This window comes from Diachasma alloeum, unplaced genomic scaffold (assembly GCF_001412515.2).
Source record: "Diachasma alloeum isolate Michigan unplaced genomic scaffold, Dall2.0 Dall_scaffold_01647, whole genome shotgun sequence".
Classification (NCBI taxonomy): Eukaryota; Metazoa; Arthropoda; class Insecta; order Hymenoptera; family Braconidae; genus Diachasma; species Diachasma alloeum.
Window position 1 is genome coordinate 4,647 of NW_021681742.1, and position 26,992 is coordinate 31,638.

Sequence of the window (26,992 nt, forward strand, 5' to 3'; positions counted from 1 at the left end):
CCCCACCGCTCACACACGTCGGAGCCGTGCTACTCTGACAGGTGTGCTGATGGGGCCATATCGACTTTAGGTGGGGGGCGCCAAAGTAGTTCCCATACTACTCACGAACTATTTTCTGACGAATGTGACTATAGGCCTCGCCTTCGGCTCGGCCAATAAAGCCACATTCGTCAGAAAATACTTTGTGGACCTTGTGATGAAAATAACTATATCATCATCAGTCAGTTCCAAGGCTTTAATTCTAGAAAAAACCTCAATTTCTCGATTGATTTTTTATCACCATACGATTCTGTNTGTGTGGATGGATTACCGAGCTCCTATCTTATTCTATTCTTGCAACGAGGTAAGGAATTTTCACGTTGATTATATAGAAATGATCTTTATTCTCGGAATTGATATCTTCGGATTTCATAGAATGCCGCGGAGTAATAGATGTGCGAATCCGCGGAGTGATAGATGTGCGGGCTGCTGGTGAGGAGGGACACCTCGGTTATAATTTACGTCCGATTTCCTTGACACTACACGAGAAATTTCCTTTTTCACCATTGTCTGCGAAAATCCGTGGTCAATGCCGAACGAGAGCTCCAACTTATGTCATTCCTCCATCTGTCCCCACGCTTAAACTTAATGCTACACATCTTCAGCGTTCGGAAACTCCACCCGATATATCAATGCTCCAAACCGAAACATGTGACCCAAGTCTGGATGTGATGAACAGTTCTCTGAGATCAGGTCGATCTTTCCATCTTGATGATTCCGGCATATCAATCGACGACGGACCAGACGATGAAGCTGAATTCGACAGTTCTTCCATGGATTATGATTCGGAAGATGACCAAAGTGACATTGATCCATCTTCATCTAAGGAGTATCGATCTGCGAGAGAAATAGAATTAGAAGAAATGTTGGATGGTTTCAAGCAGAAATTCAAAGATCTGAAAAACTACCGTGAGCGCCTGCAAATCTTGACGGTTCATCCACAGTCGTGGACTGCGCGGAAAATTGCTTCTGAATTTGGAACTACCAGATACATGGCGTCAAGAACGAAAAGATTCAGAAAAATTGAAGGAGTGTTTACTTCACCAATTGGGAAAGCAGGTCATTCACTACCCAGCACGACCGTCGAGAAGGTACACAATTTTTACCTAGCGCACAGTCGCGTCATGCAAGGAATGAAAGATAAAATATCCATCAAGATCAATGGAGAGAAGAAAGTAGAGCAAAAGCGAATGATACTCGAAAATCTAAAAGTCCTTCATCGGAAGTACAAACATGCGAATGAAGATGCTAAGGTCGGTTTCAGTAAGTTTGCCGAGCTGAGACCTAAACAATGTGTAGTGGCGGGAGCAAATGGCACTCACGTGGTATGTGTTTGTACGTATCATCAAAATTGCAAATTGATGCTAGAGGCAATTAATATTGCGACTCTAACTCAAGATTCCCCCTGTCCACTCAGAGATTACAAAGATTGTCTAGCAAAATTGATGTGTACAAATCCAACCCCGGCCTGTCATCTGGATGAATGTAACGATTGTCCTGGAGTGAAATCATTATCATGTGAACTGAAGAAACTTCTCTCTGATTCTGTCGTGGAAATGGTCGAATTTCGCGTGTGGCAAAGTACTGACAGGTATGCCTTACAGACACAGACCCTCCCGATGGATGAATTCAGTGATCTTCTAATGGAACGATTGATAGTACTGAAGCCCCATCACTTCATCGCTAAAGAACAATCGGCTTTTGTCAAACAGCGAAAAGAGAATTTGGATAATGGAGAAGTACTAGTGCATTGTGATTTTTCGGAAAATTACGGTTTTGTGGCTCAAAATGCTGCTCAACCCTTTCACTACAATAATGACCAGTCTACAGTTCACCCTGTTGTTTACTACTATAGCGAAAAAAATGAAATCCAACATCGGAGTTGAGTCGTTTTGTCGGACAGTACGACTCACGATACTGCCGCTGTTCATTTGATACAGAAGATTTTAATACATCATGTGAAAGAACTGTGAAAGCATGGAGAAAATTATCTATGTCATCGATGGAGGGGCACAACATCACAAGAATCGTTTTCAGATCACGAATCTCTTGTATCACAAGACTGATTTTGGCATAGATGCGGAAGCCCATTTTCATGCAACCGCGCACGGTAAAGGAGCTTGTGACGGAGTAGGAGCTGTCTTTAAAAGAGAAGCGAGACGTAAGAGCTTACACATCGTTCATGGTGAACCAATCCTCACCCCAGATGCTTTGTTTTGATGGTCAAAATAGAATTTTGAAGGAATTGATGTTTTTTTTTCACCAAGGCAGAACACGAGAATATCAAAACTGAGTTGAGAGAGAGATTTGATAGTGCCAAAGCTATTTCAGCCATTCAAAAACACCATTGTTTTATTCCGATACCGGAAGAGCAATTGTTAATGAAACGATATTCGGCTTCGGCTAACGAGGAGGTTTTCCCAAAGCAAAAACAAACAACAACAAAACGAAAACCCCGCAGAAGACAGTAATCGTGATGTAAATAATTCATCAGTGCATATTGGAACATGTCGTCGAAGAGAGTGGAGAATTTCTCCGTATTGTAAAAATGTAAAAATGTGAAAATATAAAATGTTTTCGTTATAGAAGAATAAAAATTGTTTTTTTCCCATACTTTTTCGTTAGTGGAAAGCACAGTGTGTTGTTTGGAAAATATTTATAGTCGTATCAATAGTCTATTCTATTCAGCAGAACAGAAAATGTCTATTGACAAACCCCTTTTTCAGTAACAATAATGCAACTCTCCTAAACGACAGACAAACGTAAAAATTTTGAAAAAAAAATTTTTTGGAGCATTCTTTCTCTTTTATATAATGACGTACTCTTTTGCCATCATATATGAACAAAGAATAATAGTTGACAGACTGATTTCTTTGAAAAAAATCGATGGATCTCCCCTAAAAACTGAAAAACCTAAAAATTTCGAAAAAAAAAATTTTTTCTCGGTGCATTGCTTCGCTCTTCCATTATGGCGTATTTTTTTCATATCATATAAGGATATCCTCTATCATAAAAAAAATATTTCGATCGAATATCGAGCGGCCCTAGAGTGAAAAAAAAATGAACACGAAAAATTCTCGAAAAACCGGTCTAGGAGCTTCTTGACGGCTCTGAAGTATTTTCATCTTGAAGTACGAGAAAAGACGAAAATTTTATTTTTTTATTTATCAAAATCGGATGCTCCATTCAGAAGTAATGATTTTTTGAAAATTTCAAGTTTTGTAATGATTATCTCAGAAACAAAAAGTGGCAGGGCAATGAAATGTTGCATGATCACTGGCTCTATGTAGTAGTTGAAAATGCACCTACTCAATGATTTTTCCCAGACAAAAAAACATCCGGTATGGCTGAGTTGACATGGAATGTCCCATATCTCTATCTGGTATTAGTTGAACTCGTAAATTTGATGTCTCGTATAGAATTTAGAGCACTCACGAATGAAAAAAATAAAATTCTAGAAAAAATAGGAGAATACTAGAGGAAATTCATCGGTTATCGGAGCGATTCCAAATGAAATTGGGAGGAGAACTATAGTTTTCAGTAGAAAAGCCATTCATTTTTCAAGAAATTTTATGGAATTTAGTAGTTATATCGATTTGATATATAATTACGAAAATTTATACCCCATCAATTTATCAGTCCACCTCAATTTCCTCATTAATTTTATATGAAAACATTAGAATTGATTATTTTCATTCAATTTCTCTGTATTTGTTCGCTTTCATAAAAAAAAATGCCCCCAAAAGTTATGTTCAGATGATTCACAATCATCTGAAAAGTGTAGATTCACTCTCCCCCGGCGAGGTCATTATACGATCCTTTGGCCGAAATTTTGAAAAAATTAGAAAATCCCCATTGAAAAAGAAAAAAAAATGGATCCCCAAAAGTTATACTTAAATGATTCAGAATCACCTGAAACGTGGAGATTCACTCTCCCCTGGAGAGGTCATTATGCGGCCTTTTGGCTCAAATTCGGAAAAATTTGAAAATCTCCCTTGAAAAAATGAAAAAAAAAAGTCCCCAAAAGTTATGCTCAGATGATTCAAAATCATCTGAAACATGGAGATTCACTCTCCCCTGAAGAAGTCATTATACCACCTTTTGGCTTAAATTCGGAAAAAATTTGAAAATCTCCCTTGAAAAAATGAAAAAAGAATGTCCCTAAAAGTTACGCTCAGATGATTCAAAATCATCTGAAACGTGGAGATTCACTCCCCCTTGACGAGGTCATTATACGACCTTTTGGCACAAATTTTCGGGAAGATACAAAAATTTGTCGCACGCTCATTTCTGACACTCCGATTATACGGTGATGTCACGCGCAAGCGCATTAAGTCAGAGAGAGGCTGGTGTGCGTGCGAGCGGCGCCAACATATACTCATTGTGTTCTCTCTCGCACCAGGGGTTCTTCGTCAGAACCTACCTGGAGAGGTAGAAATAGAAAATCGCATTCAACTTAATACCTGTCGGAGATAGAGGAAAATGTTTCCTACAAAAACTGTCGGAAAAATTATAATAAAAATTATGAAAAAAAAAAAAAATTCATCGATGAACAAAACAGTTATACTCAATTTTAAGTTGTAATTACATGAAAATTGCTTCCCAATGGGGGGAAAGAAATTAGACTAGCTGGAACCTTTTTGAACGTTCAGCAAGACGAAAAAATTGAAAAAAGTTTTTTTTTCGATGTTTTTTTTCATTTTTCTCCCCCCACATTTTCCAACGGCTCTGGGAGATGAACGATGCAGAATAGTGGTGAAGTCGTCAAGACCTTTTTTGTAGTGAATTTCGCGCTCTACAACTTTGTTCTTCACCTTTTACATCGTAACTTGAGTATTTCTCGAGTTATTTTATAAAACACGTTTTTGGGGGTAATTTTCAATTTTTTCCACCCCACCCTGATTGGTCTCATGTCGATTACAATAAAAAAACTGATTTATATACAAAAGCGCAAACTGTATTTCAAAACCATGCATTTCCAGACACCATTCACTGGACTAGAATATCCAGGCCTACTCTCCGATCTCATAGGAGAAAACTCGTACTTTAATCACTCTCTTTATTACTACTTATTCTAATTGAGTTTATAGTGGTCACCACTGTGTTCCTAACAAGGGTGCCGTACGATCCAAAGTGATGAAAGATGGCTGGAATCGCGTTGTCCAGGTCCGGGTTGTAGCTTGTTCTTCTACTCCAATTGTCCTCGCCAATGGGAGAGCGCCAACGTGTCACTTTATATCTCTCCGGGTTAATCAGATACGTAAATGTCAAGGTAATTGGGGGTTTTTTTTGACCCTCAGCGCTTTCACGATCATCTCAATAATTCGTTCTCCTATATTCAGCTTCTGACTCCGGATTGGATGATTATTTGACCCCAACGCCGTCAATATCAAGGTTAAGAACGATTAATGAGTTGGGTTAACTCGTCAGAGGCCCGGGTTATCGGCCTCACTAGGTCAACTCGGCAGAAGTCCGGGTTATTGACACATCCTTTGATCACTCCGAATCCACATAACCTCCAACTGTCATCAGGATCTCAGGTAGTGTTTATTTTTCTCCGGGTAGATTTAGGACAAATTATACTTGCTTCGGCTGATTTTCCAATCATGTGTCACTCAATCATGGGCAACCTAACCCTCAACTGTCACCTTTATCCAGTGTGAGTTATTCCAGTGACTTTAGTTTACATTGATCCGGATATTTTCACCTGTTTACTATCTTTCAGGTGATGGCTCACTTCTTCCGGAATTCTCCAGATTCTTTTACTTCAAATGTGTCCCTCAAGATACCTCGCGACACGAAACAGCCTCCCACTGGAGAGGATATTCCTCTTTCGTTCTTCAACATCCTTCTCAGGCTGTGGGCATGATCTCAACTCAGTGGACGATTTTGTGGTGTACAATTTTATTCAATGACTAATTAATAGGAGGGAGGAAGGTGAGAGTTCCCATCGCATCCGTTATTAGATAATCATTGGGTTAATTTATTTTGGTAATAAATCTCCGGGTTTATTTGTACTAGTTTCTACTAGACGAGGGTTCAACCTCGTCACAAATACGTTTTCATAGTGATTCATGATCCCGACTAACTTCTGACCATACCTGGGTTAAACTCTGGCTAAATCCTGAATAAACCCTGATTAAATCCTGGCTATGCACTGATTAAACCTTGATTGAATCTTCATTAAACCCGGACAGATAACGAATTCGAGTCTTGAGAGTATCTGAATATAGAATTATTTGATAGAACGAAATAATGCGCAAAATTTTTATAACATTTGAATCGATGATAATACTGTGATCAGAAAAAATGAAAGAAGAGAATAGTGAAATAATAATTTCAAGAGAGAATCCATCCGGAACGAAATCAATTACTTATTAGCAACAATTACTACAGTAATTTAGAAAAAAATGCCATTGTCCACTCGTTTCCATTTGTATCAGTGTGGTCATTACACGAGCTTTGTTTCTGAATGTATTACGAGGTCCAGTATATTTTATTATTGGAATTTACGTTTTAGATGGAGCTGAATGCAAATCCGGGCTACTATTGGTACTTGTGGTCTTGTTTGTTTGTTTATAACAATTGAATTGTTCAAACGATGATATCATGGAGACGGTGACAGATGGGGAAAAAGTTTTGAACAAAAAATATAATATACCTAAAAATACACATTTTTTTTGTTACCAACAAATTCTTAATAAACAATGGGAGATTCGACTCTTGCGGCCAGGAAACGTTGTTCTTTTGGCAAGTCCTGACACATCTTTCTTTATTTGCAACGGTTTCATCAATAAAGATTTCTAAATAACAGATTTGACAAGGTATTTTCAATATTGCTTACTGAGAATTATTTTTTTCGTGTTTCACGTATTTTTTTAGGTCCTTTATATGATATGCGAGTCATTTATGAAAAAACCGACTTCATTGGCGCCGTATTGACCTTTTTTAAAATGATTTTTTCACATAAGACACAAAAATTTCCATTTGCCGAGGGAGAACATTTTTTTCTGAATAATATTCAAAACATTTTGAGACGAGGTAATCCTCATGATTTATCCACCAACTCAACCGATTTATCCATTCGATTTCGGGATCTCAATACTCGGATTTCAGCAGGTCAAAAAACTAAATCCAGTGAAGAAAAATATTTGGATATAAAATTTATGTAAAAACCTACATGTTTGTTTTGAATCGTCCCGCGTGGTCGTCACGCCCGATTGGTTGTTTTAGAGGGAAGGCGGGGGAAGATGCATTAGTGGAAGGGACAAAAGCGCAAGAGGAGAATTATGCAAACAGCAGGGTCGTGTGGTACAAAAAGTATGCAAACAGCGGGGTTAATGAGAACTCTAACTCTGTGCTCAATTCCACTCCAATCGATGCAGCCGTTTTTGAGAAATCACCAGTTGTTTCTAAATAGTTTTTCGCAAATAGCTCAAAAACTACTCAACCGATATCAATATTTTTTTTTTTTCAAAATACTCGTTTCAATGTCTTTTATTGAGTTTTACCGTCCATACAAAGTTTTTGAGATATTTTCATTTCTCGGTTTTTCGCTCAAAATCCTTGTTGGCACTCTCACTTTTACAAAAATCTATAGTTAATAAACTTGAAATTTCACACGCAGTTTCCTCGTTGCACTAGAATGTTCCGGATTAAAACCATAACTTATACGCATAGGTACGGAGAAAAAATACCAGAAAATTTACTAGGCTAGCATGGTAAAATGGATTGATTTTGACGGACTAACAAAAATTCACGTGCCAGCACCAGGAATAAACTTTCTCGATAAATCCGAGACAAGTTCTTGAAGCACAGCACAAATTTCGCACCTCGCTGCAGGAATTGTTGCTACTCTCATCTTTCCTGCCGAAACCGATGGATGGTCCATAAAGAGCCCATAATTGGTAGATTAACGTCCACCAATTAAATCGCCCAAATCATGCTTCCAATATTTACTGACTCATTTCCACAAAATTAATGGTACCTGGGAAATTTTTCCATTGGTACATAATTAACACATAATTAGTAGATAACGCAACTTCAGTGAAACAATCATAATTTTGCGCCCAAACCGTCAGATGCAATTTTAAAAAGACCTAATTTGGTGCAAAAGTTTTTTCTTCGGTACATAAAAAGCACATTATTAACATATTATGAGTCGCCACTCGAAACCCCCTGGCCTTGACCGGGTTTCGCCAATTTCGCGGGGGGTCGAATCTGGAATATCCACTGGGTCATGTAAAGCTTTGATACTTGACCGTGAGGCTATGGCGCTGAGGCGACAGTTTATTTTGGATGAATGAGATGCGAGTCAGATCCCAATATGCCACACGGTATTAAAAAAAATCAAAATTCTCAATACTCATTCACAATATAATGAAAAGTATTTTTTTTCTATTTCATTGGTTCTATCGAAGTAATTCTCGATTTCAAACCTCTCCTTTAGCCTGCTTCCCTTCCTTTCTTTTTCCTCTCATTGTTATCTGCGGTATCATGGCTGTCTTACTCGTAGCTGTGCCCCATTCGAGCTAGGACTGCACGGGAAACCATGTAAAACCCCAGTTGCACAACCGACCGATTGTGCAGTGCCCTAATATATCCATCTGTCACACTGACCAGATGCAGACACTAGGCCGCTACTCCGTACCTACCGCCCGCAACTTTTGTGCGAGCGAGGGGTTCCTAAGCGGTCACCCATCCAAGTATTAACCCAGCTCAACACTGCTTAGCTTGGATGTCCGCCGGAGCTACACCCCACTCACCTAACCATTACAGTCGGTTCTATAATGAAAATTATTTACACGTTATTAGTAATTAAGCAAAAAATATGTATTTGTGGGGCAAATATTGTTGAAAATATTTGTGCCGATCTCTGTTTATCAGTCGATAATATAATCCGATTCATAATTTGTAACTTCGTTCCGTTGAAATAAGTAATTATTAAACGCATTTTGATAACGCGCAGGCGTAATTTCGATAGAGCGCAGGCGTGAGTTTCTGGGACCAATGATAATTAGAGTTCTATAGTCGCATTGCGGGGGCCAATAACATTTATTGCTGCGCGTTAATACCTGTCATAATTAGGGTGATCACTTCTGTTTTAGTAGTTATAGCGTGCGATTGTTTTGTACGTCTGTCATATTTTTTTCGTAAGATGACGTTTTGGAAAGATATGTTTGAACTTCGGTGTGCTCTTTGAGTCTCCGGTTCAACGGCATTTTGATATTTATTGGAACGTCTGAACTGATTGCCATGCAGCCGAGAGTTCTTTGGGTCTTCGAGTTGTTTCGTATTTGGACTTTGGCTATCGTGGTGGCTAGTGAATTTTTATTTTGTAAGGTCAGGATCTCTAATCTTTGGTGTCTAGGATGCGTGTTAAAGTCTTTTGAGTTATGGCTCGTGAGAGACTTCGTATTTCATTATCTAGTTTTAGTTTTCAGACGGGATCTTGTCCGCCCAGTAAATAATTTTTCCTTCAAGTCATTTCATTTTTAATTGGTTGAAACTCTCGTTCATGTTCGTTAACATTTGTACTTTATTGATAGAAGGATTCGGTTGATATTCCACAGGCTCGGTAACTGTTACCTAATGTCGCAGTAAAATAAGAACAATTGAATGGCCCGTTGATAGTTACCGAACGGCTCAGTTGAGAGGTTAAGGTTGAGCCAACTGGAGGATTTGGTAATAGTTACCGAATCGCTAGTTGGTGTAACTTCTCTGTTGTTTATTATTAAACATTGATTTTCATGTGAAAATTTGAAAATACGGGCCGTCTAGATGTGGAAATGCAGTGAAAATGTACTGAAAATGGTTATACTTCCAGAAATAACGACGTTACATAGAGGAGAATGTATTTTAGGATTTGCTAATTATCCAAAACATAACCACAAAAAGGGACATAATCCGCCGCCGATGAATTCTATGAAAAGTATTTTATATCAATATTTGATTACAATTTGATGTCATGTTATAGGCGCAAATAACAACCAAAGCACTATCTCTCTCTTTCCAATTCTGTACAGAAATGATAAAACGAGGTAAGTCAATTAATTATTCACCAGGTTGGATTTGTGATAAGCATATCAGAAACCAGGGGAGTTGGAGTAATATCCATAAGAACTTTTTTTGTAAAACTTTTTTTTCAATTTCACTACAGAAATTTCCGTTTATAAACAATCTTCTTCCAATTGAAAGTGTTATTGTTTTACTCACACCCTACAATTAATCGCTTATATTATTTTAATAAAGTAAATACGTTTTTGTTTATATATTCTCTGAAGATTTCAACGTGAGGAAAAGCCTGAAACTGAGAGAGATTAATTGAACAAATTAAATAGGTCCCACCATTGTTTATTGAATGGGCCAAATACTGACTAAAAATGTTGTCATATTCACTTGTAAATAATTACAACTCTCAGAATTCATTACTCCTATGACCATTAAAAAAAAGCGATTTAAAAAAAGGTTCCACCGTCCGTGGAGAGCTTGCAAGACTCCAGTTTTCCTGAAATTTGAAAATGTAATCTATCACATAAAACATGAATGTATATGAAATTATGCATGGTTATGGTAAATATTTGAGGCTTTGACATGAACATACATAGAATAATTACCGTTGAATAATAAATTCCACTTTTCCCCCGTTTTGATCTTTATTATTTTGTTATTGGTACAATTGTCATCAAGTGCTGAAAAAATATGACGAGAAACATTTCTTGAAAGAATGAACAGAGAATAGTATGCATTAAAAAAGGCAATTCATTTGGATTATTTTATTAGAAAATATTATGACTACATATTTAAACACAATTCTTTTCTTACTTAACGCTAGTCACTTCCCTATTCAATTTATTCCCAATCTCTACGATGCGTTGTGCATTGATGGTATGCAAAGAAAATTTCGCCCATTTTATTGCTCAGAATATATGTGATAAGACCGAAAATGGGGTTATCTTCGTCATCCACATCTACTACAAGTGCACAATCATTCTTGAATCGAACGCCATTGATTCTAACCCACGAAAGAACTGTCATTTCCTCAGCGAAGTTTTTGATCACGTCATGATCAATGCAAGGGGTTCCAAGCTCTGGGCCAAACTTAATAGTATCCTCTAAGCTACGCTTGCTCATAAATCGGTAACTTAATTCTAACTGGAATTTTACCGCAACAGAATGTATCATATTTATTCGACAGGCTATGCACTTTGCATATTGCTTGGAGCTCTGATGAACTCGTTCAAATTTTCTATAAGTCATGCATTTGAATGGACCCATGCGTCTTGCCACGGTAGGATAATGAGTCCATAAATGCATTTTTGGTTTCAAAATTTCCTTGGTGATCTCTACATATAACTTATTAAAACTTTCAATCAGAAGCTCTAAATGCATCAAATCATCCTCAGATAGAACAGCACTCATAATAAGATCCTCAATTTCGAATAATAAAAGGTACAGTTCCCACCCAGGATCCTCTTCAGGAACAAGATCGCCCATAATCAAACCGAAATATTAAATAAGAGCAGACATTTCTGCTGAGGTCGTAATTAAGCATCGGTTCTGCACGTGTTTGGGATTTATATAAGAAATTTTGTTCCCCCTGTCATTTTCATCATAATCAAAAAACTTGAGTCTGCTATTGAGACGATACAGAGTAAAATACTTTTTCTTAACGCAGTGAGAAATTATTGTTGGCATTGCGTATCTGCCGATGTCAAGACGAACGTCATGCATTTCATCCACCGATCCATTCAAAATGCAATGGAATTGAGTCAATCTGTTGAAAGCACAAGGTTCTTTCACACCATGTGAACGGAGCTCAGCATCTTTCTTATAATTGGCTTCAGTGCGAAGAAGATCTTTGCTTTCAGTCAAGAATCTTTGAGTTGACAATTTGTTAGCCCGACAAAATCTGCAGAAAAATTCCGCCAAAAAACTCTCCATGAATCCAAACATAGAGTTAACACCCGAATTATCCCCTAGCATCTCCATGAGTACGAAATAAATTCTTCTCTCTTTTCCATTGATTGTAACACAAATCCATTTCTCATATAACTCTTGAAGCTCATCAATTAATTTATAGAAATATTTTTCGGGTCTAAACTCTTTACAATCAGCCGCATGAACTAACTGCGTTAAAAAAATATTGTCAGTGGTTCCCGAATATTTTGGAGGTAAAGCTGTCAGCGTAAAATATGTCGCACATATTTTGTGAATTCCAGCTGCTGGGGATAGGGTTCCCTGTCTCGTCATCATCTGTGTACAGGGTCAGCGAATGTACCTCTCTGCCTCCAAACTCTTTGGAAATTTCTTTCCACCTTTCCCCCTGGAAAATACTGGAAATAAGTTTCCCATTATTATGCGAATTTTCCTGCTCCATGTAACTTGTTACCTCTTTATATACATTTGGTAATTCATAAAATTTTTTCAACGTTTTAGTTAACGAAACATATTCTCCAAAACATTTCCTTTTCGAATATACAGTCTTCCCGCCCACTTTTTTCTCGTCATTAATTTCGCCAATAAGAAACTTTTCAGGCGCAATGTTACAATTTTTCTCTGTCAAATAACGTAATCTTTTAAATTCGGTATCAAATGGTTTTAAGGCGTTAATATTCAATGTATCATCTACAAAACCATGTAAATTTAATGGTAGCTTTTGCTTCAATGTTTGTTGGAAGCCCTGCAATAATTCTTCAGTCATTTTAAAGTGATTGGTGATTATATACTGAATTACTAATCTGTTAATTGAGTTATTGGTTTGCAATTTACCAACAAAATTCATAAAAATTTGCTCTGGTGGTACCATATTGTTGTAACTGGAAGTTTGATCTGTTGTACTGTTCAATATTTGTTCAGTCCCCGGAGGATCCCCATGAAATTCATCCTCAGATGGATTGAAAGTTGCTACTAAGCCGGAGGGAGTATTGAAATGTCTTATCTTGGTGCTATCATCAAAGTCTTCTTCGCATAAGACACATTTTTTCACGTGTTTATCAAAAGCTACCCTAGAGCCGAATCGTTTGCAACAAGCTTTGTGAATGCAGTGGTATTCCCTTTCTAATGGATGATAAATTTTTATGTGCGCTAAAAAGGTTTCTTTAGTTGGGATTTGAGACTGCTGACAAGTATAGCAATTCATTTCAGAGCTCGTTTACGGCCCTCCGAGGATGAAGCGGCGACTGGTTTCAATTTTTTTTTGTTCAAATTCTTGAATCGATTGATGGCGTCGTAAATATATGGTATCTGCACGTCACACTTGGTGGTAATACCAAACATTCCCCACTGTATGAAGTACCAAAAATGCTCAGACTCAATAGGATAAGAGAGGTTAAAGCGCAGAAATAGTTTAAAGAGTATATCCAGCCCCTTGAGTAGAGTCGCTGGTGAATAAGTGGCTCCATCCAATTCAACATGGATTGTGTCTATGTGATCCACATCTTTGCCTACGACAATCAAAGTTGAAGAGACACGCCAAAGTTCGATTTCTTTTGTCTCAATGAACGCCTGGCTTCCTCGACATCACTGGGGGTCTGCAAGGAAAAATTCATTGATTCAAAAGGTTACACGGTGACTTGAGATTTTGTGGTTGGAAAAATAACGGTTGTTTGGAATTTTCGGAAAATATACATTTCATGAAAAACCTGCAAGAGTACTTTCTTGTTGAGGAAGGGTCGATTTCTATTTTTCAAACATTTTCTGTAAGAAACAGTAAACTTTTATGTCATTTGTTATTAACAATTTCATATGTTCACGTATTCAAATATAACCATGCCGGCGCGATAGAGAAATTCTGAATAAAAATTGATGTGACACGTATCGTTTAAAATCCGAGTCATTTATTTAAAGATTTTTTTGATAAACAAAGTCGTAATTTCGTTGCTCTCAAGGTTGACCGCTGTCCTGCAATAAGTTCTCTCACTCCTAAAATATGTAATTTGAACAAAAAGTGCAAGAGTAGCTTTTTGTTGGGGAGACCTTAATAATCAGAAAACAATAATTCAAGTTCCAATAAAATACCATTTATTGTTGACGTATTCTTATAAACATTTTTTCCTTTTCTTAGTTTGAAACACAAAATAAAAATGAAAAAAATTGGGTGGCTGATAAATACTGAACGCGCTTCTGTAAAGTTTGGTGCACAGCAATTCAAGTTGTAAACAAATATCTATTATTAATTTATTGTTATAGAAAATTGCTTCAACTGAAATAGGAAGAGAAAATGGGAAACACCAGTGTGCTTGGTAAACACTAAGTACACTCATGTAAATATTGCGCACAACAATGTTAGTTGTAAAAACATAATGTTCAATGTCAACTTATCGTTATACACAATGTTGTTATTTTGAGCAACAATTCAAAAAAATATGAATTGGTTCACTAATGAATATCGAAGACATTCGTAATTATACATGGGTTTACTGTTCATCATTTTCATTTTGCATTTTAAACTAAAAAATATTGTTTATAACAGTCAGTTGGCCAAGAAACATAATTTTTTTTAACTCTAATTTTTGTGAGCAATATTTATATACGTGCACTTAGTGTGTACCAGTCGCACATATTTTTTTCATTTTCATTTCGTGTCGAAAATTAATTGAAAAAAAAAGCTATTTGTAACAATAAACTAATAATGAGTCGTATTTCTTTACAACTTAAATTGGTGTGAAACAATATTTATACGAGTGTGTGCAGTAGGTAACCATCACACCATTATTTTCATTTTAATTTTGTGCTTCAGGCTAATAAAAATTGTTTAAAACAATAAGTTAACTACAAATGGTTTTTTTTACAACTTCAATTGGAGCTTATTGAGTATTCCGTTCTCCCCAACAAAAAGGTACTCCTGCACTTTTTGTTTAATTGCATATTCTAGGAGTCCGAGGATTTATTGGAGGGCAGTGGTAAAACTTTTGTTGGGGGGGGGGGAGGGTTCCACGACATTACAACTTTGTTTATAAAAAAAAAAAAAATACTTGTGAAACTATGACGAGACAGATCGTAAAATACTCGCAGGGTGTTCAGAAAGACACGTCCTACAACATATATTACTTTCACAATTCGCATATAGTACCCGCATGTTTTATGTTTAAATAAATGGTTTATAAACTGTTCATAACAAATTACATATAAATTGACTCCTTCCTACCGGCAAAAAAATTAGAATGCATCCATAGCTGTCGGAAAGAACCTCCGCATTAATAGTATATGCCCTAATTAATATACTGTCACGAGGGCAAGCCTCGCTCCTATAAAACAGAAAATAACCGGATTAATTAGTAGGAAAATTAACGAAACCAAAAGAGTTCTACCTTCCTTCCTCCGTAGTTTCTAAAACAATGTTTACTCGACAACCTGGGAGACTGGGAAGTCTGAACATCCACCACAAGACGACTGGGAGCACTGGACAACTGGAGCTAAACAACGACCTTCTGCCAGTGGGGGTTTCACTCGTTGAGGAAGGCCCTCGATGGGAAAACCAGATGGATTGGTGCTGGAGCGTGGAGAAATGTTTATGAAACTGGTACGAACATAAAATACCAGGTGCCAGCGGATCAAATGCCAGAAGCCAGGGAAGAGTGCTTACCAGAAGTCGGAGGTGACAGCTGAGAGGTTATGCGCAGCCGGGGAGACAGGGAAAACAACATCCAAGGTTGATGGGATGAATTAACTCAGCCAACAGGAGAAAATATCCACTGATGAAGGAGAGTGAACGTCCCGAGTGACCAATGAGATAAAATAACCTCCATAAATTCAATGGAGATATCACACGGTGAAATAAACAAAAACACTGTCGTGGGTAGGGTCGATAAACTAGAGTCCTGACCCTTCGATTAATGATCACGATAAAGTCAATAAAAATGCAAATGTCGAACACCTGTGGCACGGGAGATGAACTCTGAGCCAATGAGAGAACTGGGATGGAGAGAAAGTGCTACTCAACCCTCATCTCGAGGACATTAGATGTCGGGTCATCATTAATAACCCCGCCAGTTGACCTGGGAAGCGAGATACTTGACGAGTGGAATTTTCCGATTGGTTGGAGTGGAACTAACGGAATGGAGAAGACAGCCAGGACATTCTGCAGCCATATTGGACCACTTTGGATCGTACCGTCACCCCTGTTATATCGAACAGTGGTGACTTTAAATCTAAATTAATATTAAGTTAGTTAAGTTCACTTAAGTGAAGTGAACATTTCCCGGAGGGTCACCCAAGAGAGCCTGACGTTTTCCCGAGGACTTGGAGCAGATTAGAGGAGGGAAAAGATCGAGGTTGCTTAACCGGAAAAATCCCACGAGTTGTGAGTACATTTGGAGCATTCTGGGAATTGGTGGAAATCAGAGTGTTGAAGGGATTAATTCCGCGGTATTTTTATAATAACTAAACTGGAATAAATTGTGGGAATAAACTGGGAAGATCAGCAAGTGTCAAAATCGCATTATCTGGGATTTTTGGGAGTATTACGCACTTGGTGTCTCCATTTTTACCTCGTGCTCCACGAGCATGTGGCGGGTAGAAGCAATTGCGATTACAAAGCCAATTAAAACGAACACCAATTGATTTTGATTTATTTAACTGGGAGTTTTGGGAAAGATTGAGAATAGATTATTCAATAATTTATTATCTAAATCGGAATTAAGATATTGAGTCATACGTGTGAGGATGAATGGTGATAATTCCAGACGTGGAATTATCACAAATTTTTACCGAAATTGAAAGATATTTTTGCTCAAATTAAATGAATAAATTTCTAATATTATTATTTTCCAAGGATTCACTCTCTTTCTTTAAATTGAAACACCTGAAACTATTATTTTTGTGAGAATTCTTTTGGCTTCACGATACTGGTATTCCGAGTTTAATAAACAGGAGATTAATGTATTTTGATTTATTTCCGTGAACTGTCCGCATTGAACACACGCCATCAACGTGGTTAAATAATGTATAATTATTTGGCTACGTCGCAATACAAAGATCCCCAGATAACCACTTTTGCTCCGAATAGATAGAAAATTGAGATCGGCGTATAGAGTAACATTCATTTACGGAACATGTGAGTAACATAATACCTTGACGTGTAGACAAATACTGTCTCGAGCATCCTCAATGGATGGCTTCCAATAGGTCAATTTCTTTCCTGCAGATTTGACTTTTATTTTGTTGGACTTTGGCGCCAATAAAATGCACAGCAGTTTCAATTGGACAAGTACTCGAGTATCTATATGAAAAATAATAAGAATCAATTATATTACTGAATGCCACGGTTATAGATGCTTACATTTCGCTCAAGTTTTTCATACTATTATTTAGCAAAGGCTTTACCTCCAGATGGAGCTTGACCCCCAGTGCCCTTGAGGAGTTCGACGTTCAGTAGGTCTGCAGACTCCTTCACTTTGACGCCATATAACTGCAACAGCCCATCGAAGGTTCGCTCCCATTTGACTAAGAAAGCATTTGATAAATGAGGATCGTCTACTTTACCAAATTTGTGATTGAAGTCACACTCAATCTGAAAAAAAAACTTCTAGTTCATTGATGGTAGTAACCAATTGTTGAATATAAAAACGAATATAAGAACAATTGATGAATAGAAAATTTTAAAAACATTACCAAATCATAACTAGTGCTTTCAGACAAAATTGGCCACTCCTGAATCACATCCTGGACTGTTTCATATTTTTGATTCTCAACGTCTCTGTCCCGAATAGGATATGTGATCTCCCAGTGTTTCAGCAATTGTGTTTTGTCCCTATTGTGCATCAACCAAGCCTTACTAATTGTCCAAGGCTCTTCCTCGCATTCTATATGTACAAAAACGAACCGAATTAGGAAATGTAAATGTAAATGTACTCTTTTCATAAAAGTCATTAAAAAAATTTTTCTCCGTCGTAAAATTCGATTTGGTACCTAGTCTGATTTGTATCGAATATCTCAGAACATAGGAGCGATATCGAAATTTTGGCGAGATAAAAATTGTAGAGCAAAATGAGATCGACAACAAAGGTTCTCACTTAAATTTCGTCATTCCCTTTAGGTTCAGAAATATTCGTCAACAATTTAACCAGATTCTGAATGGACGTGATACAGTGTACCACTTGACTACTGAAAAACATTAACGAACGTGTAAACAAATTGAAATTGCCCCTTTGAATTTTTAGGCTGTTTATAAAATTATACCGTCGAATCCTCGTAGAATTCATAGCATGAGTTTTTCGTCATGAACAAAATCATGAACTTTCCCCTTCGTTTTAAAATCAGTTGAAGATTATGTAGAAGAAATGGGGTTCAGTGCTCTCCATTTTTAGATAAGTTCTTAAAATCTCGCCATAAGATCCTCAAGTTCTGGCAAAATATTATGAACAATAAAATAAATAAAAATACCTGATAAAGAAACAGTGGCGTCACGCAGCTTGAGGTGCTCTGTCTCGAGTTTGTTGGCCTCTCGAATGAGGGCCAACCTATTGTGGTATTTTTCCACTAGTTTCCCCTTCGCAGCAATCGATTTATTGTTCTTACTTTGAGCTTTTGGGATCCCTGCGACGTAGTACGTGAGTGGGGTCTCGTTAGGGAACAATTCAACGATTTTGAAGGATAGGGCCTCTAGTTCTGCATTTTTCCTAGAATTCAAACCATTCAACCCAGATTAATTATTATAGTTAATTCAATTTTAGACTATACAATGCTACATAATTTACAAAAAAAAACTTGTGAACTATTAAAACTCACAAATTGTCCCTGATATAATGAAGAACGATGACATCACACAAAATTGACTGACACAATCTTGATAATTCTTGCTTATACTTGTAGAACTTTAAAATCGCTTCTCCATACGGATGACTGCTAACAATTTTTTTTAAATCGTTATTATCAACTCTTGTGGCAGTTGCTTTTTTACGCTTGGCAACGTGTCCTGGAAGCGAACCTCCCGAATAATCCCCAATTTTCTCTCCTCCACTTGTGTGAGATAAACGTAGTTCCGAGGATCCCGAAACCTCAAGTGAAACCGAAGATTCAGTCTGCAGTCGATGACTCTCTAAAAAACCCTGTAATATTTCAGCAGACTCAACATCAGTGTGTTCCACGTCGTCTTTCAACGTTGAATTTCCGACAATTACTGTATCTTGCAGTTGTGGTACGTCTTTCTCAAGATCGCTACAACGATTTTAAGTGATTGTCGAAGCCTTCATCTGAAATATATATATTTGTTTAAAGACCACGTCAAATTCAGTCCCGAAGTTGTAAACTGGTTTAATGAAGTTCAAGCATCTGGCAAATTCAAAAATAAAAAAAAACTGGAAGGCATTGTCAGGCAACTGGATTAGGCTATGAAAAGCGTATTTTTTATTCTCCAGAAGTTGAAAATTCACGTTTTTCAAAGATAAAATGTCAACAAAAATTATCCTCAATTCTCAATAACTGTAACTTTTAATGTTTTTTGTTTAAATTTGATAAAATATCAAATTTTTCAACACTTTGTACGTACTAATTGATGATTTTTTAAAACAATTCTCGGAATAAAAACTGATATTTTGCAAAATAAAAATCCCATGATGCCGATGGTTTATAATAGTTGTCTAATTTTCTGTCATGCAATGTATTTCAACAATTTAATATTCAAAAAGCTCGAAACCTATATTGAGGTCAGGACCAAATTATAGGTAACGATTGAGCTATGTGAAATCTGTAGTGGAAGTGTAAAACGAGATGATTCAATGTACTTCCAGCCTGAGTTTTTAATGAATATCTCAGAAATTAGGGGAGATAGAGCAATTTACATCAGGACCTGTTTTGTAGAGAAAAATGAGTTCTACAAAAAGTTCTCATGAAAATTAGTCCACCTCCCCCCCCCCTGTAGGAATTGAGGTTGTTGAGGAATGTAACAATTCACTAAGAAATGTAATTAGTATTTAAATTACAGTTTAATCAAGACGTTTAGAATATATATACAAAAGAGAAAGAATAATCAAAGTGATCTGATCGGAGGTCAGTGTTAGACTCTACTGACTATCTTAAATTGCGTAAGACGGGAATTTGGATACGCATGACAATAGGTGCGAGCGAGAGGTATTTTATACTGAGCGCGTGACAGAGCGCGATGATGTCACCGATGTCCAGTCGTCTCTCAGCGTTGTCGTATCCGTGCGTGTGTTACGCGTTGGTGTGTATGTAGCGAGACGCTACATGACTCCCCTGCTTAAGTGAAAAAAGGTAGTTTTTCAGCACTACAACATGTGATGTCCAAGAATTAATCATTTAATTCTTTACTTGATTAAATCTTTTGGGGTATTTTATTTTATTTTAAGCCACGTGAAATTTAACATAAGTATAAATATATTACAAATAAAATGAAAAATGAAAATGAACGTAAAAGTGCAGAGCAAAGCACTTCGACCATCGACCTCAGAACACCTGCATGACGGACGTCACGAAATTCACCTGGCAACACTCAAAAGTGCTGAAAAGACAGATCGACTCCACGATCCTAACAACTCCAAAAATTCACATATTATATTCAGTCTAGAAACACCTGTGGAGTTGTAATTATCTCGGTGGAGTCTTTAACGTGGAATCGATCTGTCTCTTCGATCCTCTCAGTAATAATTTGCATAAGAGTCGATATTACGCGCAGTGACTAGTTGATCAATAGTAAACTGGTGATCGGATTGAAGTGTACAGGGATCTGAGGTCCTTTAATCGAAATTAGCGTTAGCTCTTGCATTTTAAGAAATAAACTACGCCAGTGTGGACCTTCTCAAAATTAAAAACTTTAAACAAAAACAATTAAATTAAACTTCTCATAAACTCGAGTGGGTGAACGTGACTTGATAATAAGTAACCATAATAGTGTAAATTACTGGTGGAGCAAACATTGGTAAGTTACCGAAGGATCTACAACGAACAATAATTTGGATTACTACGAAATTTAAATGATGATCAGAGACAATTGTGAGTGAATATATAAATCAGACCAAAAGTAATTTTCAATCAAACTTCAATCAATTGTCAATCAATTTTCAATCAATTGTCAAACAAAGTCAAAATATAAATAGAAACTCTCCAGGGAAAAATTCAGAAATCAAAATTCATAAATAATTTCACATAACCTTTAACAATTGTATAAAGTCGGATTGACAAAGAATATAAATAAATTAGTTTCTTTTGAGCATAACCATAACCCGGAATCTTTAGTTCAATTTCTTCTCATCCTAGAATCCCTGGAAATCCCTCCAATCAATTGTCAGTCAAACTGCAGTCAATTCTCAATCAGTTTTCAATCAATTATAAATCAATTTTCAGTCAAATAGATTTCGATCCAACTTCAGTCAAACTGCAGTCAATTCTCAATCAGTTTTCAATTATCAGTCAAACTTCAATCAATTTACAATCAGTTTTCAATCAATTCTCAATCATTTATCAATCAAATTTCAATCAAATAGATTTCAGTCAATTATGAGTCAAACTTCAATCAATTTACAATCAGTTTTCAATCAATTCTCAATCATTTATCAATCAAATTTCAATCAAATAGATTTCAGTCAATTATGAGTCAAACTTCAATCAATTTACAATCAGTTTTCAATCAATTCTCAATCATTTTTCAATCAATTTACTATCAGTTTTCAATCAATTAAACTTCAATCATTTTTCAATCAATTATCGATCAATTTTCAATCAAATAGATTTCGATCAATCTTCAATCAAACTTCAATCAATTTGCAATCACTTTTCAATCAGATCACAATCAACTGTCAATCTATTGTCAGTCAACAAATTGGAATAAATTAGAAAACAAGGTAAGAGTTACAAACGAAACTTAGCGTCGTCCAAATAAAATAAAATCACAGTAAAATATCCAATTAAATTTCCCATCCGGAACTTTAATTATTAATCATTTTACCTACAGAATTCTAGCCCCGTGTTACCGGAATTCACCCTAATTCACAAAGTTGTCCTCCGACGCTGATAACGTCTCCGGACATAACAAACAGAAAAAAATTAATCTCGAAACAGGTGAAATGTAATGAGCAGGTGAAGGAAAAAATTTTTTTTTGATGAGAAAATTTAGACAGTTAAGACGTGGATTGTCGGTGTGTTAGCGAAATTTACACGTCTCCTCGGCCTCTGAGTCCTGTTCACCGTGCTCGTGCTCGGCTGCGGCTGATTCTGTTGTTGCTGAGGCTCTTCTGATACGTCTGGCGGTGGAGGCTGTCCTTGGACCTGGTCCATGTCCTCCGGCAGTACGTACGCTGGTTTCAGTCGGTCGATGGAGATCGGTGTATTCTTGTAGTTACTCAATCCTCCGGACTTGTACCAAATGACGAAGTATTTGTCATGACGGCTGATTACGCGGCATGGGCCGATGTATGGTGATCGGTATGCCATTCGCACGTGGTCATCGCGGACAAAAACATGTGTACACGTCGCTAGATCCCTGAAGATGAAGGTTGAACGTGTACCGTGACGTGCAGCGGGAGTCCNGATTTGCGGCGGGAGTCGGTGCGATCCTGCGGAAATGCTCGCATAGATTTCTCACCAATTCCAGTGCTACTGGTTGTTGGTTCGATGGGATGAGGAATTCTCCGGGTAGACGGATCGGTTCCCCGTATGTTAGCTCGGCGGGAGTCATTTGAAGGTCCTCTTTCCACGCGGATCTCAACCCTAGAAGTACCAGGGGAAGTGCGTCGTACTAAGCTTAGCCATGACATCGCAGTGCTTCTTTCAGTTGGCGATGTATTCTCTCAACCCTGCCGTTTGATTGAGGATGAAATGGCGTCGTCATCAACCTCTCGGTACCCAGAATTCGCGTAAGATCCTTGAAGGTGTCTGAGAAGAATTGACCGCCCTGGTCAGATGTAATTCTCAGGGGGATGCCGAAGCGTGCGATCCAGTGATAAAGAATTGCGTTGACTACTGTTGGCATCCTCGAGTCGATCAGTGGAACTGCTTCTGGGTATCGCGTAAATCTGTCGACGATGGTCAAGCACCAGCTGTGTCCTTTTGAGGCAAGAAGAGAGACTAAATCGGCGTGTATGTGTTCGAATCGTCGTGATGGTGTCTCGATGTTAGCTATTGGTGTGACCGTGTGTCGCGTTATCTTGTTTTTCTGGTACTCCAGGCAGTGTTTGGTCCATTGGGCACAGTCTTTGTTTATGCCAAGCCACACGTAACGTCATGTCACGAGTTTTCGCGTGCCTTTGGGTCCAGGATGAGCCATTGAGTGCAGTGAGCTGCAGACCTGTTGTGTCAGCGGAGCAGGAACGTATGGTCGAACTGTACCTGATGATAGATCACAGTACAGTGGTTCGTCCATTCCTGGGAGTTGTAAGCGGTCCAGTCGCAGGTTCACGTCCGGTCGCTGAAGTAATTGTCGGAGTTCTTGATCGTCACGTTGGGCATCTACCAGCTGCTGAAGTGTGACGGCAGCCGTGATTTCCTCTACTCGTGATAGGACGTCTGCCACGACGCTGTCTGGGCCCGCGACGTATCTGATGTCCGTGGAAAACTGGGCGATGTAGTCCAGTCTCCTGTATTGCCAGGGTGAAGCTCGTTCCGGTTTCTGTTGGAACGCGTGAGTCAGCGGTTTGTGATCGGTGAAAATTATCACATGTCCTTCAAAGATGTGCCTGAAGTGCAGTACTGCCTCGTAGATTGCTTGCAGTTCCCTGTCGTAAGCCGCGTGTTTCTGCGAAGAAATTCCACGTTTATTGCTGAAGAAGGCAAACGGCTGCCAGGAACCGTGGTGTTCCTACTGTAGAACGGTGCCGATCGCGTGATCCGACGCATCTGTGAAGATATACTCTGCCCACTCTGCCTCGATATTTGGATGGGACAACAGAGTGGCTTCTGCTAGCGCTTGCTTGCTGCGCGTGAATGCTTCTTCAAGGGCTGGAGACCAGGCTACTGGTTGTTTTCCCTTGACGTTCGTCCCCTGAGTCGCGGCGTTCAGCGGGGCGAGGATTTCTGCTGCTCCTTTGATGAACTTCCGGTAGAAATTTAGAATTCCGAGGTATCTGCGTAGCGATTTGACCGTTGTTGGCCTTGTGAACTCCAGGATCGCGTTGACTCGATCCTTGGGGGGTTTAATTCTTTGAGCGTTGATCACATGTCCGAGGAAAAGTACCTCTGGCTGTCCGAGGACTGATTTGGCGACGTTGATTACCAGTCCGTAGTCCTGGAGTCGTTGGAAGAGGATCCTCAGGTGCTCGCGATGTTGGTCTGCGTTTTTCGATGCTACCAAGATGTCGTCTATGTACGGGAACAAAAATGGTAGATCGCGTGTGACCTCGTCGATTAGACGTTGGAAGGTCTGAGCTGCGTTTCTGAGGCCAAAATGTCATGTATGGGAATTCGAAGAGTCCAAATGGCGTGATTATTGCCGTTTTCTGGATGTCTTCGCGTGCCACTGGAATTTGGTTGAAGGCTTTAACCAAATCTATAGTGGAAAAGATTGTTTTGCCATGAAGGTTGGCAGCAAAATCTTCTAGATAACGAACAGGATACTTATCTGTTATTGTCCTGTCGTTGAGTGCACGGTAATCACCGCATGGCCTCCATCCGTTGCCCTTCGGAGCTAGGTGGAGCGCGGATGCCCAGGGACTTTCAGATCTCCTCGCGGTTCCGAGCGTCAGCATGCTGGAGAACTCCACTTGAGCGGTTTTGAGTTTATCCGGCGCTAGGCGGCGAGCTCTGCAGGAGATTGGTGGTCCTGGTGTTGTCCTTATGTGATGAACGGTGGAGTGCTCCGCTTTTCTGAGCAATCCTCCCGGTTTTGTTATTGCTGGGAACTCTTTGAGGATCGACGCGTACGGTGAATCCTCGTTGATCTCGAGGAGCTTGACAGACGTCGCGCGGAATCGCGCGGACTGGCCATTCGATTGGAGGCCTGTCGCGCTGTCGATGATTGCTCCGCTTCTCAAGTCCGGTAGCAGACTGAAGTGATGCAGGAAGTCAGCACCGATGATGGGTTTACTGACGCCTGCTTCGATGAATCGCCATGTGAAGTCTCTGCGGAGACCGAGATCTGGCGAGATGGACACGTAGCCGTACGTGTCGATGAGGGTGCCATTGGCCGCGAAGAGTTTATAGCCACTGGTCTCCCTTTTGCTTGGTGGCCGCCTGCAAGGCGTGACAGAGACGTCTGAGCCTGTGTCCACTACGTATTGGGTCCCAGTCGTCCGTTCGGTGATAAATAGGCGGCGGGATTGTAATTGAGAGACGACTTCCGCCATTATTGTCTCTCTCTGGCGTTTCCCTGAAATTTACAACCGGGTAGGCAGTTACGGGCGTTATTACCATGCGTGTAGTGATACCAGCAGGTGTCGAAATTCTTTGATACTTTCCTCGAGCTGGAGCATCGGCGCGAGTGGCTGCGCTGACCCTGTGAGCCGTCTCGACGTGTTCGTGAACGAGACCGTGGGTCGCGCGTTTGCATGGCGGGAACGGCCGCCGTCAGCTGCTCAATTCGCTCGAGGAGCGCCGTGTTGACTGCGTTGGCCGGCGAGCTGGTAATTGCTGCGACGCTGTTCGGGTTGAATACCTCATGCACCCTGTCTGCTAGCTTCGCGATATCATCAATGGAAGCGTTCTCCTGGGTGGCGAGTGTAGCTCGCGTCTGCTCGGGGAGATGAGACAACCAGCGCGTTTTCAGGACCTCGTCGTCAATGCCTGGAACAAGACTTTTTAAATGTCTCAGGTGCTTCGACGGAGTTCGATCCCCAATGCTCTCCGTGTCGAGCAATCGGATGATGTTCGCAGTCCTGGATTTTGTGAAACATCTGATTAGTTCGTTTTTAAATGTTTAGTATGGATTTGTTACAGGTCTGGAGACAATTAAATGTTCGACTTCTGCCGCGTAAGCAGTGTCGATCAGCGGTACTGTTTTGTTGTACTTATCTGACTCGGCGACGTATCCCAGGTCAGCGAACTGTGTCTCCAGATGCGCGAACCATAGCGTGGGTTTGTCCGCGTCGAACGGCCTTGCGATGAGCTTGGGCCTCATTGTAGCCGTTGCTGTCGTTACAATGGGAGTTGTCTGGATGTCAGCTGCTGTTGTTACCATGTCGATTTTATTTTATCTTATTTCAGAGAGAAATAAAATCGATGAATTTTACTTCACAGCGCGATTAAACTTAAGGAATAAATTTGTGAGAAAAATAAAGGCTGTTGTAGTCTCTATTTGTCACCAACACAATAGGACGTCTATGGGTGTTCGGCAATGTGTCGGCGCAAGGTCACAAATATTCACTCGGATATTACTTTTATTCGGTTTGTTTTGGTTCCGCGAGAACAATGGGAAACCAAGGTCTTGACGCTCGGACGGTTGGAATGTTCCAGAAATCTTGAGACGCCGTCATTTAAAAACCGAAGCGTGGGTCATACAACGAAATTAATTATTTTAAGAAGCGCGCCACTTAACTAGAATGCACTCGCGAGATTCACTGCAGCACTTGAAAAACGGAGTCGCGCGTGTTGTCCGGAAAAACGGATGAGAACGCGTGGACGAGAGAATGAATTTTTCATTTGCACTGCACGTGCGCGAGACGCGAGGGTTTTCACTTTTGTCGTTTAAAACGTCGAATTTTCCTAATTAGATAACGTCGGGGTCACCAATGTAGGAATTGAGGTTGTTGAGGGATGTAACAATTCACTAACAAATGTAATTAGTATTTAAATTACAGCTTAATCAAGACGTTTAAAATATATATATAAAAGAGAAAGAATAATCAAAGTGATCTGATCGGAGGTCAGTGTTAGACTCTACTGACAATCTTAAATCGCGTAAGACGCGAATTTTTATACGCATGACAATAGGTGCGAGCGAGAGGTATTTTATACTGGGCGCATGACAGAGCGCGATGATGTCACCGATGTCCAGTCGTCTCTCAACGTTGTCGTATCCGTGCGTGTGTTACGCGTTGGTGTGTGTGTAGCGAGACGCTACACCCCC

At 39.2% G+C, this 26,992-nt stretch overlaps 1 protein-coding gene across 2 annotated transcripts in view; it reads left to right on the forward strand.

The window, feature by feature from the left end:
* Positions 1 to 5,129: 5,129 nt before the first annotated feature.
* Positions 5,130 to 26,992, forward strand: part of LOC107046646 (nuclear inhibitor of protein phosphatase 1) — a gene marked incomplete at its 5' end in the record, with an annotated part of 84,240 nt that continues 62,377 nt past the window's right edge. Inside the window, 3 exon segments of one of the 2 annotated variants that reach the window (XM_015269301.1) lie at positions 5,130 to 5,311; positions 5,382 to 5,698; positions 5,765 to 5,976. 2 annotated transcript variants of the gene reach the window in all.